This window comes from Apis cerana, linkage group LG3 (assembly GCF_029169275.1).
Source record: "Apis cerana isolate GH-2021 linkage group LG3, AcerK_1.0, whole genome shotgun sequence".
NCBI classification, from domain to species: Eukaryota; Metazoa; Arthropoda; class Insecta; order Hymenoptera; family Apidae; genus Apis; species Apis cerana.
Window position 1 is genome coordinate 12,924,188 of NC_083854.1, and position 12,050 is coordinate 12,936,237.

At 42.4% G+C, this 12,050-nt stretch overlaps 1 protein-coding gene across 9 annotated transcripts in view; it reads right to left on the bottom strand.

The window, feature by feature from the left end:
* Positions 1–12,050, bottom strand: part of LOC108001070 (protein sickie) — a 144,796-nt gene that overhangs the window by 56,191 nt on the left and 76,555 nt on the right. The gene's annotated exons all lie outside the window — the stretch shown is intronic.

Here is a 12,050-nt window from a genome sequence, read left to right on the forward strand (position 1 = left end):
ACTCCTTAACTGTGTGTCCGAGAAATATGTGCTGTTTGCAGATAAAATAAACCACGGGCTAGCCTGTGTAGTACATACACGTGACAGCGTGCATTTACCATGCAAGGAGATTAATCTACTACCGCCCATTGCTCAATCTGTCGCTACTATAATCGCGGACATTGTTTCCATGGAGTAATTTACGTTATCGTGGGACAAAGTTACAACGTATCGAGTTAAATGGATAATGATCCACCGTGTATTTTTATCGTTACAAACAGGGTTACGAACAAAGGTTCGAGAAACGAAACGACAGAGCCAATAATGGGAAAAAATTAACGCCTCTCGAGCGATAGAAACGATACGTACGTACGATTCTCAACGGAGTTGCGAATCCAAACGAATGTTGCGTCTCCAAAGTCGAAAATCAATGGACGGAGAGATTATTATCGCGTCGAATAGAAAATTGCGGTGTAGATGTTTAAATTGCCGCAATGAAGATCGCCTGATAACTTTTAATCTAGATCACGAAACAGCTGCTGTTATCCTGATCCACTGTCATGCCACAGCTGGCACAACTTACGCAATTCATCGTCCATTGTCCCGTATACTCGTAATTAACAGAAACGACTTATTAATACATGTATCAACGATCATCGTCCAATACTATTCGACATTGTTACAACAACGAAGAAACGTAATAATCGAGAGCTCGTTTTTCGAAGAAAAAGAAAGAAAAATCGGACGAATTAACACGCGCTCGAAGGTTTAAACCAAATCTCTCCACTCTCGGTCTGCTCGAGTCGATTCGTGCGGTCTCACGTTCGATCGATGCTCGTCGCGGTAATCTGCGAAGCCGCGATCATTGGCACCGGTGCTCACGCTGATTCGTCGTAATAGCACGGCCTATAATTTGGTCGCTCGGCCGGCCTCGGCTCAATTGTCAAATCGCTACGTGACACAAATCGGGCGGATCGCGCCACGAGATAAATAACAATCGGACTGAGAAAGAAGGAATCCCGCGCCGTTATATATATAACGTTTAACCCCTCGATCGATCGTCGTGTACACGTGTACCCAGCATTCATAATACGGCGTACGCTATATATATATAACTGTCGGTTATATATCGGTGAATCGCATTCTTTCGTGTCGCGAATGGAATTCGAATTCGTTGGGGACAAACGAGCGAAATGAGAGCGCGATTGAAACGGGATTTGCGATTCCATCTGGGGGAGGGGTATCGTTGATTAGAATTGGAACGAAAGAAATGTCGGGTCGAGTGCTTTTACGGTTGGTTAAGAATTTTAGAGAGTCGCTTCGCCCCAAATGCTTTTTTTTTTCTTCGCTTATCGGGCAGGCAACCGGTGGTGGCAAAGAGGGACAGGGCCGAGAAACGTGACCGCGCATTAGAGCCTCGAAAATGATTCATCGGAAGTCGAGCCACGAGCGATCGATCCTCCCGCTGGATATTAACTCGACTCGTCCGCGCGTTTCGAATTCTCGAAAATCGTAAGGATGGATCACAAGGGATGCGAGGGAGAGAACTCGCTTGCAGCGTTCTCTATTGTGAATAAATATCCACTACGTGCTCGATACTGCCTTCCCTCTTACGTATACGACACCGATTAAATTTGATGGGTCTGTGATTCGTATCGCGGCTACGGCCAATACGACTCTGTTGCTGTTGGTGTTTGAGTAGCACTCGATAACGGAGTCGATCGACGAACGAACGGACACGGCGGCTACTTCAATTCGATACTTGGCTCACTCTTGAAACCCGCGATACCGCTATCGTGCTTCTTGTTTACGGAAGATAATTAATTGCAAATATTGTGTGCTCCTCGCTATTTAATTAAAAGAAATAATTATTTCGCTGTTTAATATCTTATTATTATTATTATTATTATTGGCAAACCACCGTGTTTGCTTGGATAATTAAAATTATTGCCGAATGATCGTTTCATTGCGATTATGATCACTCGATGATTAATTCTCGCACAAAGAAAGCACGATGCAATAATCGCGAAAACGCGTCGTACGCGTCCATACGTGAAAATAGAATACTCATAAAAACAAGTGCGATTCTTAAAACGTTCTCTCCTTAAAACGTAGAGAGAGAGAGAGAGAGAGAGAGAGAGAGAGAGAGAGAGAGAGAGAGAGAGAGAGAGAGAGAGAGAGAGAGAGAGCAAATAAGAATATTTTTATCTTGGAAAAATTACTATTAGCTATTTCTTATAATTAAAATTTTGTGAACATATATCCACGCTTATTACCGTATACGACGATACACGCGTCTATCTTCGAAAGCGACGAGCTGAGAATATGATCGTTTTAGATGTGTTGAAGCGCTACGTTACGATCGTCTACAAAGAGAATAACGAGTTTCAATTAAAAGAATGGGAAGAACGTGAGATGCAAAGGGCTATGGAATTCCGCAACACGCGTGTTGTTAGGCAAGACTTGTTGCGCGTGCGAAATCGCGTTCCTCTTGCATTTTCTTCCACGCTAAAACGTTAGTTTATTTCGTTCTAATTTTATCTCTCTCGTGGCTATCGTGGATAAGTTTAAACGGAAAATTAAATTTGTTCGTGCGACAAGTAAACTTCGTATACTTCTATAAAGACGAAATACGAAACGAGTGAATAATAAGAAAGAAAAAAAAAGATCGATAAGGATGCTTACCGTAACCTAACGTTAAAATTGGAAATCGAACAGAGAAGCGAAGACACTTGGTGACGATTTTTCACAACGAGAGAATGCCGCGCGTTACACTTTTAACTTAAACGAGTAAGGAGAAACGATCCCGGCCGATTATGGGAACGCGTCCTCCCGTGTTCTCGTTCTAACGTAAACTCAATGTAGTTGGATTTGGTAGGAGCGCGCGGCACAGCTCCATACCGTTCCACTCTGCACTCTCCTCCCTCCTTTTGTTTCGCTGGTATACGGTTCGTGGCGAGAGTGCATCGATGCACGAGGGAGCAACGAGCAGCGGTTGCATTAGTGCGTCTTTAACGGTGTACCAACTCATAAGGGCATTGCATCGAGGTTGCACGCTGCGTGCAAACGTTCATCCGACGCCTGCCCCGTGTATACTGGGTTGCGCGCATGCGTACGTGCGCGTGCACAAGTGCGACTCGACGCGATTGACAGGCCAAGGCGATTAACTTCAGTGGCGACTCTTTCGCGAATTCTTACTCGCTCCCTTTCTTCGTTTTCTTTCGTTTTTTTCCCTCCCTCATCCTTTACGGATTATTTCGTTTTATTTCTGTAGAAGGTAGGTAGAAAGAGGAATTGAAGATGTAATGTTTATTATTTGATTTTATTGTTTTGTTGATTTAATACGTCGATCGACAAATTGTTTCGCAATATCTATCGAACGAGCGGGATATTCGTTGTTCGGTCCGATCGATAAGAGAGTTCCGGTTGAGAATCGCTGAGAAACGTGCGATGCATGCGATATATACGTACGGAACTCGATTGGCACATCGGAGGATTTACCGGGAACGGAAGATCGGTGGAGATTAGCGGCAAAACGATTTCTTCACGCTCGTCCAACGTAACCACGCGCTTAACTCTTCATCAACTTATTATATACACATAATTAGAGATTAACATTTCCAATATAAAATATCTCATATATTCTGACGTTGAAATATTAAATAGAAATGAAAGTGTATTTTGCTCCTCTCTTTTTTTTTTTAGAAAGTACCACTATTTTTTTCTCACATTTTGGAATTAAGAAATTAACGTTTACGTAATTACGTGCTCTTAACCAGAATTAATAGTCGTAATAATTATAGCATAATTATAGCTAGAAGGGAAGATTTGCGGGAATAAACGATACGATAATTGTGCGGTATCATATATATATATATATACAGAAAATGGTCAAGCTAAGGCATTTTTCATCGCCTCGAGGCAAATGTCAACGTATGAGAGTAAGTAAACGTTCTTAGATTGCCATACGAGAAGGCTTACTCCTACGTATATTATAGCTGGAAATATCGCTTTTTGTTTTCTTTCTCCGCCTCCGCTTCGTATTAAGTTACGTTTAAAGATAAAGTACCCAGATGTATTCGGCATTAACTTCGACGATCGGTTAGAAACGACACTTACGACCGTTCCATTTGTCAAGGTCAAACAATATTTTCGAAATGCAAAGATTATATTACATCCTCTATATTCGTTCTATCGTTAGAGATCATTAGAATTCGTACAATTTATATTTTTAAATATTACTTTTATAATCTAGTAATAATTAATGATAAAAAGTAAATTAGTTCACTTATCGAACCGGTTTTGATCAGCAGCAACGTTTCAATCAATCGACCAAGGAATAAGATCCGGACAGGCATAAACGTCCAGGTCAAAGTCCTTTCAAAGGCCTGGGCCCTTTGAAGCGAACGGAACGGAAGAACGCGAGGAGAGAAGGAGAATTAAAATGATTAGTTAAGGAGTCGAATTACGGCGAGGCCACCCTGCCTCGGACACTCTGAGACGGAGATTAGAAGAGCCCTTAGAATTTTCGTCGGGAGATGACTAAGCGATTCTTTTTTCCACGGGAAACTTTGTTATCGACTGGCCTTCGAAACGACGCAAAACCTCTCTTCTCGTTCTGACACGCCTGTTTCCGACACACGACACTTATTTCCACTCCTCCCGGCTTTTACGCGATTGGCATGGACAGAGGAAGGCCGGGGTTACAAGAGGGGTTTCCAAGAGGCGCATCTCGAATCTCAATCAGAAGATTAGATTCTAATTAGCGGCTTCTGTCAACGCCACGATTTTTCCCTTGTCTCATCTTATTAGATCGTTTACGGATCGTCGGTAAAGTGGGTATCTCTAATAATTAATAATAATTTCGAAGAGATGCAACACGAAAGGCTCGACGAATTTTTCTCCAATTTCAATTCACGATATTGGCTTGATTTCTCCTGTTTTTTTTTCCTCCTTCGGGGAGTCGACGCACGTGCGGCCGTCGATACGAATTAGAGTCGGGGATGAATTGGACAAAGCGGATCCTCCTCTCCTACCGTCCCGTGGGATCGGCTTAAATCCTGAGCGTTGTTAGCACGCGGTTGACTCATAAGATAAGTCCCCTCCCCCGTTGAGTTTTCACCTCCTCCCTGTGTACTCGATCGAATTCTTTATTCCTCTCTGTACGTGTGTGCGATCGATTCGAGGACAGAAAAGCCGATATCGAATTAACGAAAGTTCGTAATCTTTTTTTCTTCTTTTTCAAAAGGCAAAATTGAATATTGGTGGACGAATCTCCGATGATTCTTGCGGCGTGCTCCCCCTTTTTGAAAGGGGACTGGAGCCGGCCTGTAACAAGATCACGAGCAACGATATCTGACGCGCATTATATTTTCGATCCCCTCGCGGGCAACATCGCAACCAAATTGCATTCTGACGATGATGATGCGCGCGCATCGCGTGAATCGCGTATTTTCTATTCACCGCGAAATCCATTTGCACGCGAGTGTATCATCGCGCGTTGCGATCTAACTGCAGGAGATTAATTCGATGGGGAGAGCGACGTTAGGGATGAGGTTAGGGGGCGCGCAAATAAAAATATCCCGTCGAAAAACACGTTCGATTCGAAAGATAAGAAGACGTTCGAAATTGCTCTCGGTTCTCAGCCGGTATTTTAATCGAAGCGACTCGGAAAGAATACGATCGTTTATTTTAACGATACAAGTTATCGCAACTTATTAATTTGAAATTTAATAATATTTAATAAGTCTCTTCTTAATCTGCAATGGATCTTTTGAACAATATAAGAAAAAAAAAAACATAAAACTTTCTAAAACTTTCACGTCCGTGGTTGTTTACAATTTGATTCGTTAATAACGACGCTAGGAGAAATTTGACCCGTTTTACGGGATTCGCGGATCGAAAGAATAAAACGATTACGTTCGTAACACAAGTTTTTGCTCGAGGAAATAATCGACCTCTCTCCTTCCAATACCTATACGTATATCGCATAATAGCAATCGGATAACACGATTCAATCCAATTTAACCAACAGGTGATTACGAACGGTGTTTTATCGTAATCTCGATTAACCTACAGCTTTTTTTCCATCGTTGAACCCGTTTTCCACGGAGATTACGAAACTTTTATCATCCAAATTCATCGTTAACGTTATCTTTGGTTTCTTCGAAGCAGATTTGCATTTTATCGATTCCCTTCCTTTCTCCCCTCCCCACGCTTGGAATTTTTAATTTTAAAAAAAAATGTGGTAAAGTGAACGGATGACGAGCATCATCAATCGATCAACGATCAATTTGGGAAAGGAGAAAATTTACGATTAACAAAATCAACGAATTGGACGTCGAACTCGGATATTAAATGAGCGTTGTTGGATTGGATCAGGAGGAGGGAAAGGAACAACAAGTCCCCTAATTTTTTATTTCGTCCCAGTGATCGCGTTTCAGTGGAGCAACAAGGAGAAGGAAGGGGAAGGGAACGAGACACGGAGTTAACGTCGCTGCCAGCTGTTGGTACCCGCGGTGTAAATAAATGGAACTCCACTTCCAGTGCCCTTTTGTCCTCGAATCGACAACACGTACGTACGTGGTCCTTCGGCCGGCCAATCGTTCCTTTGTACAAAAACATTAGAGAAATGGTTCGAGAAAACAACGCGTGCTCAAGTTGGTCGGGAAATGCTTTCTAAGAATAAATGAAATAAAACGATCCAACGAATCGTTAGGATCAATTTTTATTATTTTAATATCTTTTTACGAAGAAAGAAAATTTGTCGAATATTTATATCACATTTATTACTATCCTTCCATCTAAATCGTTCTTTTCTCTATCTAACAATTTCTTTACGAACAGAAGTAATTTCGTCGTTCGAGAAATCATCTTCGAGCCAATCATTATCATTATTATTCTAAAACTCGAAAACTTTGAAAATAATATTCCATGCTTGTCAAACTCGAATAAATGAAGATCCAATTGAGATAAGAAAATCTATCTATTCGACACGATATTCTAGAAAAAAAATCGATCACAAATAAATATCGTCTCCGAATCGAAACAGTGGAAAGCGATTTAAAATTAAAAAAAAAAAAAAAAAATGAAACAACGACTACGATAAAAATTCGTCGATACTCGAGAACCGCGCGAAAATAATTCAGGGTTAAGATTAATCCGATATTAATCGATCGAGACCGCGCAGGGATCGAAAACGTGAAAGGAAGACCGATAGAATCGTTGGTGTTCGAGATAAGAAAGTATACCTATTCGACATATTTTAGAAAAAAAAAATCGATCACGAATAAATATCGTAATCGAAATGATGGATAAAGGTCACCATTCGAGGGTTAAATCCTGGAATATAAAATGTCGAGAGTGAAATTTCGTTACGTTTCACGCGTGTATAATTCTATACCGCGAATACATTTTTATGCGCGATCGATGGCGTGGTACGTAAATATGGGCGAAAAATGGAGGAAGAAAAATGCGCATAAAGGAAGCTCGCATGCGTATGCGCGATATCGAGAGAGGGAAAATGCCGTGGACCATCCCTTTGCATCGTCGCTTAGAGATTATACGGTTAGGGGAGCGTAGTGGTATCCCGGCTACTAACCGTATCGGAAATATCGTTCCCCGGATTTTCAAGCCTGTCTTCCCCCCCAAATTCGGGCGGACGTGGAGGAATAACAAGAGGCCGAGGAATAAACGCGGCGGAAATCGAGAAATCCGGATCAAAGAAATTTCGCATAATATCTCGTTTATACGTTTATAAACGTTCTTCGAGAATCGTCGAAGATTTGCGATGGAAATTTGATCGAATCGAGAATAAATCGTCGAACTTTTATTCGAATTCGAAATCGATAAATATTGATATTTACTCGTGTTCCACGCGTTTGGTAAATATTTCCTTTAATATCTCTGCACAGAAAACGAGATGTTTTTATTTATAGGATCGAGGAAAAATCTAACTTGCAAATAAATTTTCAATCACATTTCGTGAAACGCGGACCGTTACGACCGTCTATTTCTCACTTGAAAAACACTTGGACAATCGAAGGAAAAGAATTCATCCGGCCTTTGCCGGGATGAATTGAAAGGAAGCGCCAAGGATCGCATTGAAATCAGAAATGAATGTCCAGGATACGTCGTCGTGTTGAATCGATAATAAAAAAAAAAAGAAAAATATCCTCCTTCTTCGAGAACCCTTCTTTATTTTCAAGCCTTATTTTCCGCCGCGGTGCTTTATCTCGAAAGAAAGCGGATTATATTAGGTCGAAAAGGGAGATATCTACCGAACCGATCGAGGAAAAGAGCGCGTATAGAATTTGTCAAATTCCGTTCTCCACTTTCCATACTTGAATCTATAAATATAAACGCGGAAATCAGAGGGGCAAATTGTCTTTGCAATAATTATAAACAAAATTTTCCACTCTGCCCGCTTAATTAAAGGCTGAATTATGAAAGGAATAATGAACAAGTTCGGCCGATTCTATCGATCGCTCCCCCCCTCTCTCCGACGCCGAGTAATTCTTGGCGAATTATTCAAATTCTATCGGTGCACGTTCGATTCGACGTAATGATAAAAGAAAGAAAAAAAGAAAGAAAGAAAGAAAGAAAGGAGCGAGAAAGATAGCACGAGATAAAAAGAGGGAGAGAAAAAAAAATGTACTTTCATCAGTGGAGTGACATAACACGGCGAGCGAAGGTTTTTTTTTTCTCTCTCTTCGCCGTCACTCAGCTGTCTCGTTTCGCAGCGAGGTTCAGCAAATTGCAATCTCTCCCCCCCTTTTTTTCCCTAGATTCCCTTATTTGCCCTCCCTTTCCACGCCCCCCCTCCTCGCCTTTCAACGATCAAAACCCCCACCCCTTTCTCCTCTGTCAGACACACGTGTCGACGATACGTTTCGCTTTTCCAATCGACGCGTACGCGACACACGTGGTAATGCGCGTTCACAATGGGCAATAAAAACCGAGCAGATACGGAATCCTTATTTTTCTTAAGTTCGAGAGTCTTCGTTGCGTATGCCTCCCGTTAACGTAGCAAGCGTGTCTCGATATTCCTTTTAATTCCAGATTAATTCAATTCTGTCGATTCGTCGCGGAACGAGAAGGAGCGACGAGCGTTACGATTTGGGGAATACTCGGCGCATGCGCGCGAATACAGAAGCGAACGGGAATGCACGAGTACGGGAGCGAAGGATGCTCGTAGTATTTTCGTAACGTAGCCAAGTAATCACCTTATGTTGTCTATTGAATCTACAAGTGGTTGCCTCGCTGTTCGAATGCCGTACACGAATTCGAGAGAGAATTACTACTCTCGATTTCTCTACGGAATGTCGAGGTGGAGATATTAGTTCGAAATATTATCGTCGAAAAGATACACTCGATCCGCGCGATTAAATGGAAAAACCGTTGCGGCGCTCGTAAAATTTTATGCGAGCGGACGAAAAAGAGGAGGAAAGGAAAAAATATATATAAGAAGGAGAGACACAGAGGGGGATAGATACCGAGAATAGAACGTAAAGAAAGGAAGAAAGAAAAAGAGAGAGGAAGGGAAAAAACGATAATCATAAGCAAGAGAAATAAACCTTGGCGCCAGTTTCCGTGCTTTCTCGTTCGCCGAGCGGAACGGAAGCGGGTGTTTTTCCAGGAAAATAAAATCGTGGAACACGGCAAACACATTTTTCGCTCGCAACACACTGTCACGAACGAAACGTGTTCGCGATTGTTCTTGTCCCATTTCTACCTATTTGCGCGCCAGTACAAATTTAACGGAAACAAAAAATTTCACGAGAAAAACTTATCTCCTCGACGTGAAACCGGAAAGAAAAAGAAACGCTGTTCCTGCTCGATGGAAAACGAGGATGAAAAGAAGGAAGAGCGCTGTGTTGGAATGGAAATTAATCCCTGGGAAAGAGTGGGCGAGAGTAGACAAAAGATCGTACCTTGAAGATCGGCCGCGCAGTTCCCCTCGTGGCTCCGTTCGCGGATAAATCTTACGCAAAACATGTCACCCCGTGTCGCGCGAGGCATAAACGACCGTGGGCGACGAACGACTGCGCGAGGAATTCGATAATGGAAATGCGGCACGACGGCGTGGTTGGCTCCTGGTATAACCGGTAAAACCGTAGACGGTGAGGAGCAAGGGAGAAAGAGGAACAGAGAGAGAGGAGGAAAAAGCAAGAAAGAGGGCAGAGCAGCGAAAGAAGAAGCGAACGAAAGAGGAAAAGAGCGGCAGGGAAAATACAGAGAGAGGGTTCAAAGAGTTTCTCTGGCCCTCGCTCTCCGCTGTTTTTCTCTGTGCGTCTGCCTTTTCATCCGTTTCGTATCATCCTGCTCGACGTGCACACGTACATAGTATATTCACGCAACTTGGAAACTTTCGTATCCGCGTTCATTCGAGGGAGGAAAGGAAAAAAATCTCCGTTTTAAATCTCGTTATAAATAACGGAGGAATTGGTGAAACGGGAAGTTGAGAAAAAGAAAAACGGGGAGATTAAAAAATTAAAAAACAAAAACCGTCTATCGAGAACATTCTTTTGTAAGCATTCTGTGAAAAAGGCGGCGCCATTCGTCGCCCTTTGTGCATTTTCAAAAAAAAAAAAGCGAAAAAATAAAACCAATTCGCCAAATTACTTTCAAATTCGAATTAATAGAATAATACAATAATAATACAATAATACAATAAAATAATACAATAATATAATAATAATACAAAAATAACTCGTACCCTCTCTTCCTCGCACCGGATCCAGAACAAAAGAAGAAGAAAAAGGAGAAGGCGTATCGTCTCCTTCGTCTCCGACGCGAAACTGACTTTTTTCCCACCGTTTCATTTGCCCCTCCGCTCCTCCCCCCTCTTCTGATCCGCGACACTGCCGATTCGCGGCGCATCTTTGTGCGAGGACGCAACGATAAATGCACGCGGGAGATCGCTCGAGAAGGGCGCGAGAATCGCGGCGGCGGGTTCGCACAAATGCGGAGGAGGGGAGGGAAACCGCGGCGTTTCCCTGCTAAAAATCTATACAAACCTCCGTGCCACCTGTGCACAGCCCCGCGTTAAAGGAGACGAGCGTGTTGCCACGCGGCGAGGAGAGAGAAGAAATTCGCAATTCCGTTCGAAAAGGAAAGATCGGCGGTGCTTTTTTATTTTTTGGTGATTTTTATCACCGAGATGTCGATCTCGAGAGAAGAAAATACTCGAATCTCAAGGCATTTTACGGAGAGCCTGGTGGCAAAAGTGGTTAATAAGATTGGAAGATTAAAATTTAATTATCCGTCGGGAGAATGGAAAAGAGGATGTTCTCGTAAGGATTTTTCTGAATGAGGAGGGGAGGGGGCGAAGAGAGTGCACTGTCAATACAGCGGGTTTGGAAAGAGCGTCGAGGTATATTCCCTTCTGATACTCCAACTTTGGATACCTGTGAGCGTGGCAACGTGGAGAGAGAGAGAGAGGGGGGGAAAGGTTAAGGGCCGTGGACGGAGGGTGAAAGTCGCGCCATGGAAGACACCAGTCTCTTTCCTCCACGGTTTCTCATCGTCGAAACAAAGAGACGCGGCGAACCGATTTCCTCCTGCGCTTCTCATTTCGATTCCAGTATCGTGCGATTATTTTCCATTTCTTTTTTACAAATATTACGTATTTTTAATTACAGCGGCGTGCAACAAATTTTCTTCATCTCGAGGTTTTGAATAATATCTCTTTTGCTCGTGAGAAACAATCGAATAGAAATCGGTAAACAGGATTTTAATCGATATACTTCGATACGGGTTCGTCGAGATTTCCCTTCGATAAAAAATAAAAGAGTCTGTTTGCATAACGAACGACCCGCAGGAGGTGCCGATTATTGCAGGGGGCTGTTAGTAAAGGGGCCGAATCGTTCGTTTCGATACGAGAGTAAAGAAAAACCATCGAAAATTCGAAAATTCGTACACGTTGATTCGAGAGAAATCGGAAGAAATTTTTATTATTAACACATTCTCTATAAAGAATACAAACTCCTCTTACTGCCATTTCATTTTTCATCCACCTCGTCTGGTCTGTCCGTTTCTTTCCGTAATAGGAACTCCGTATATAACACGTA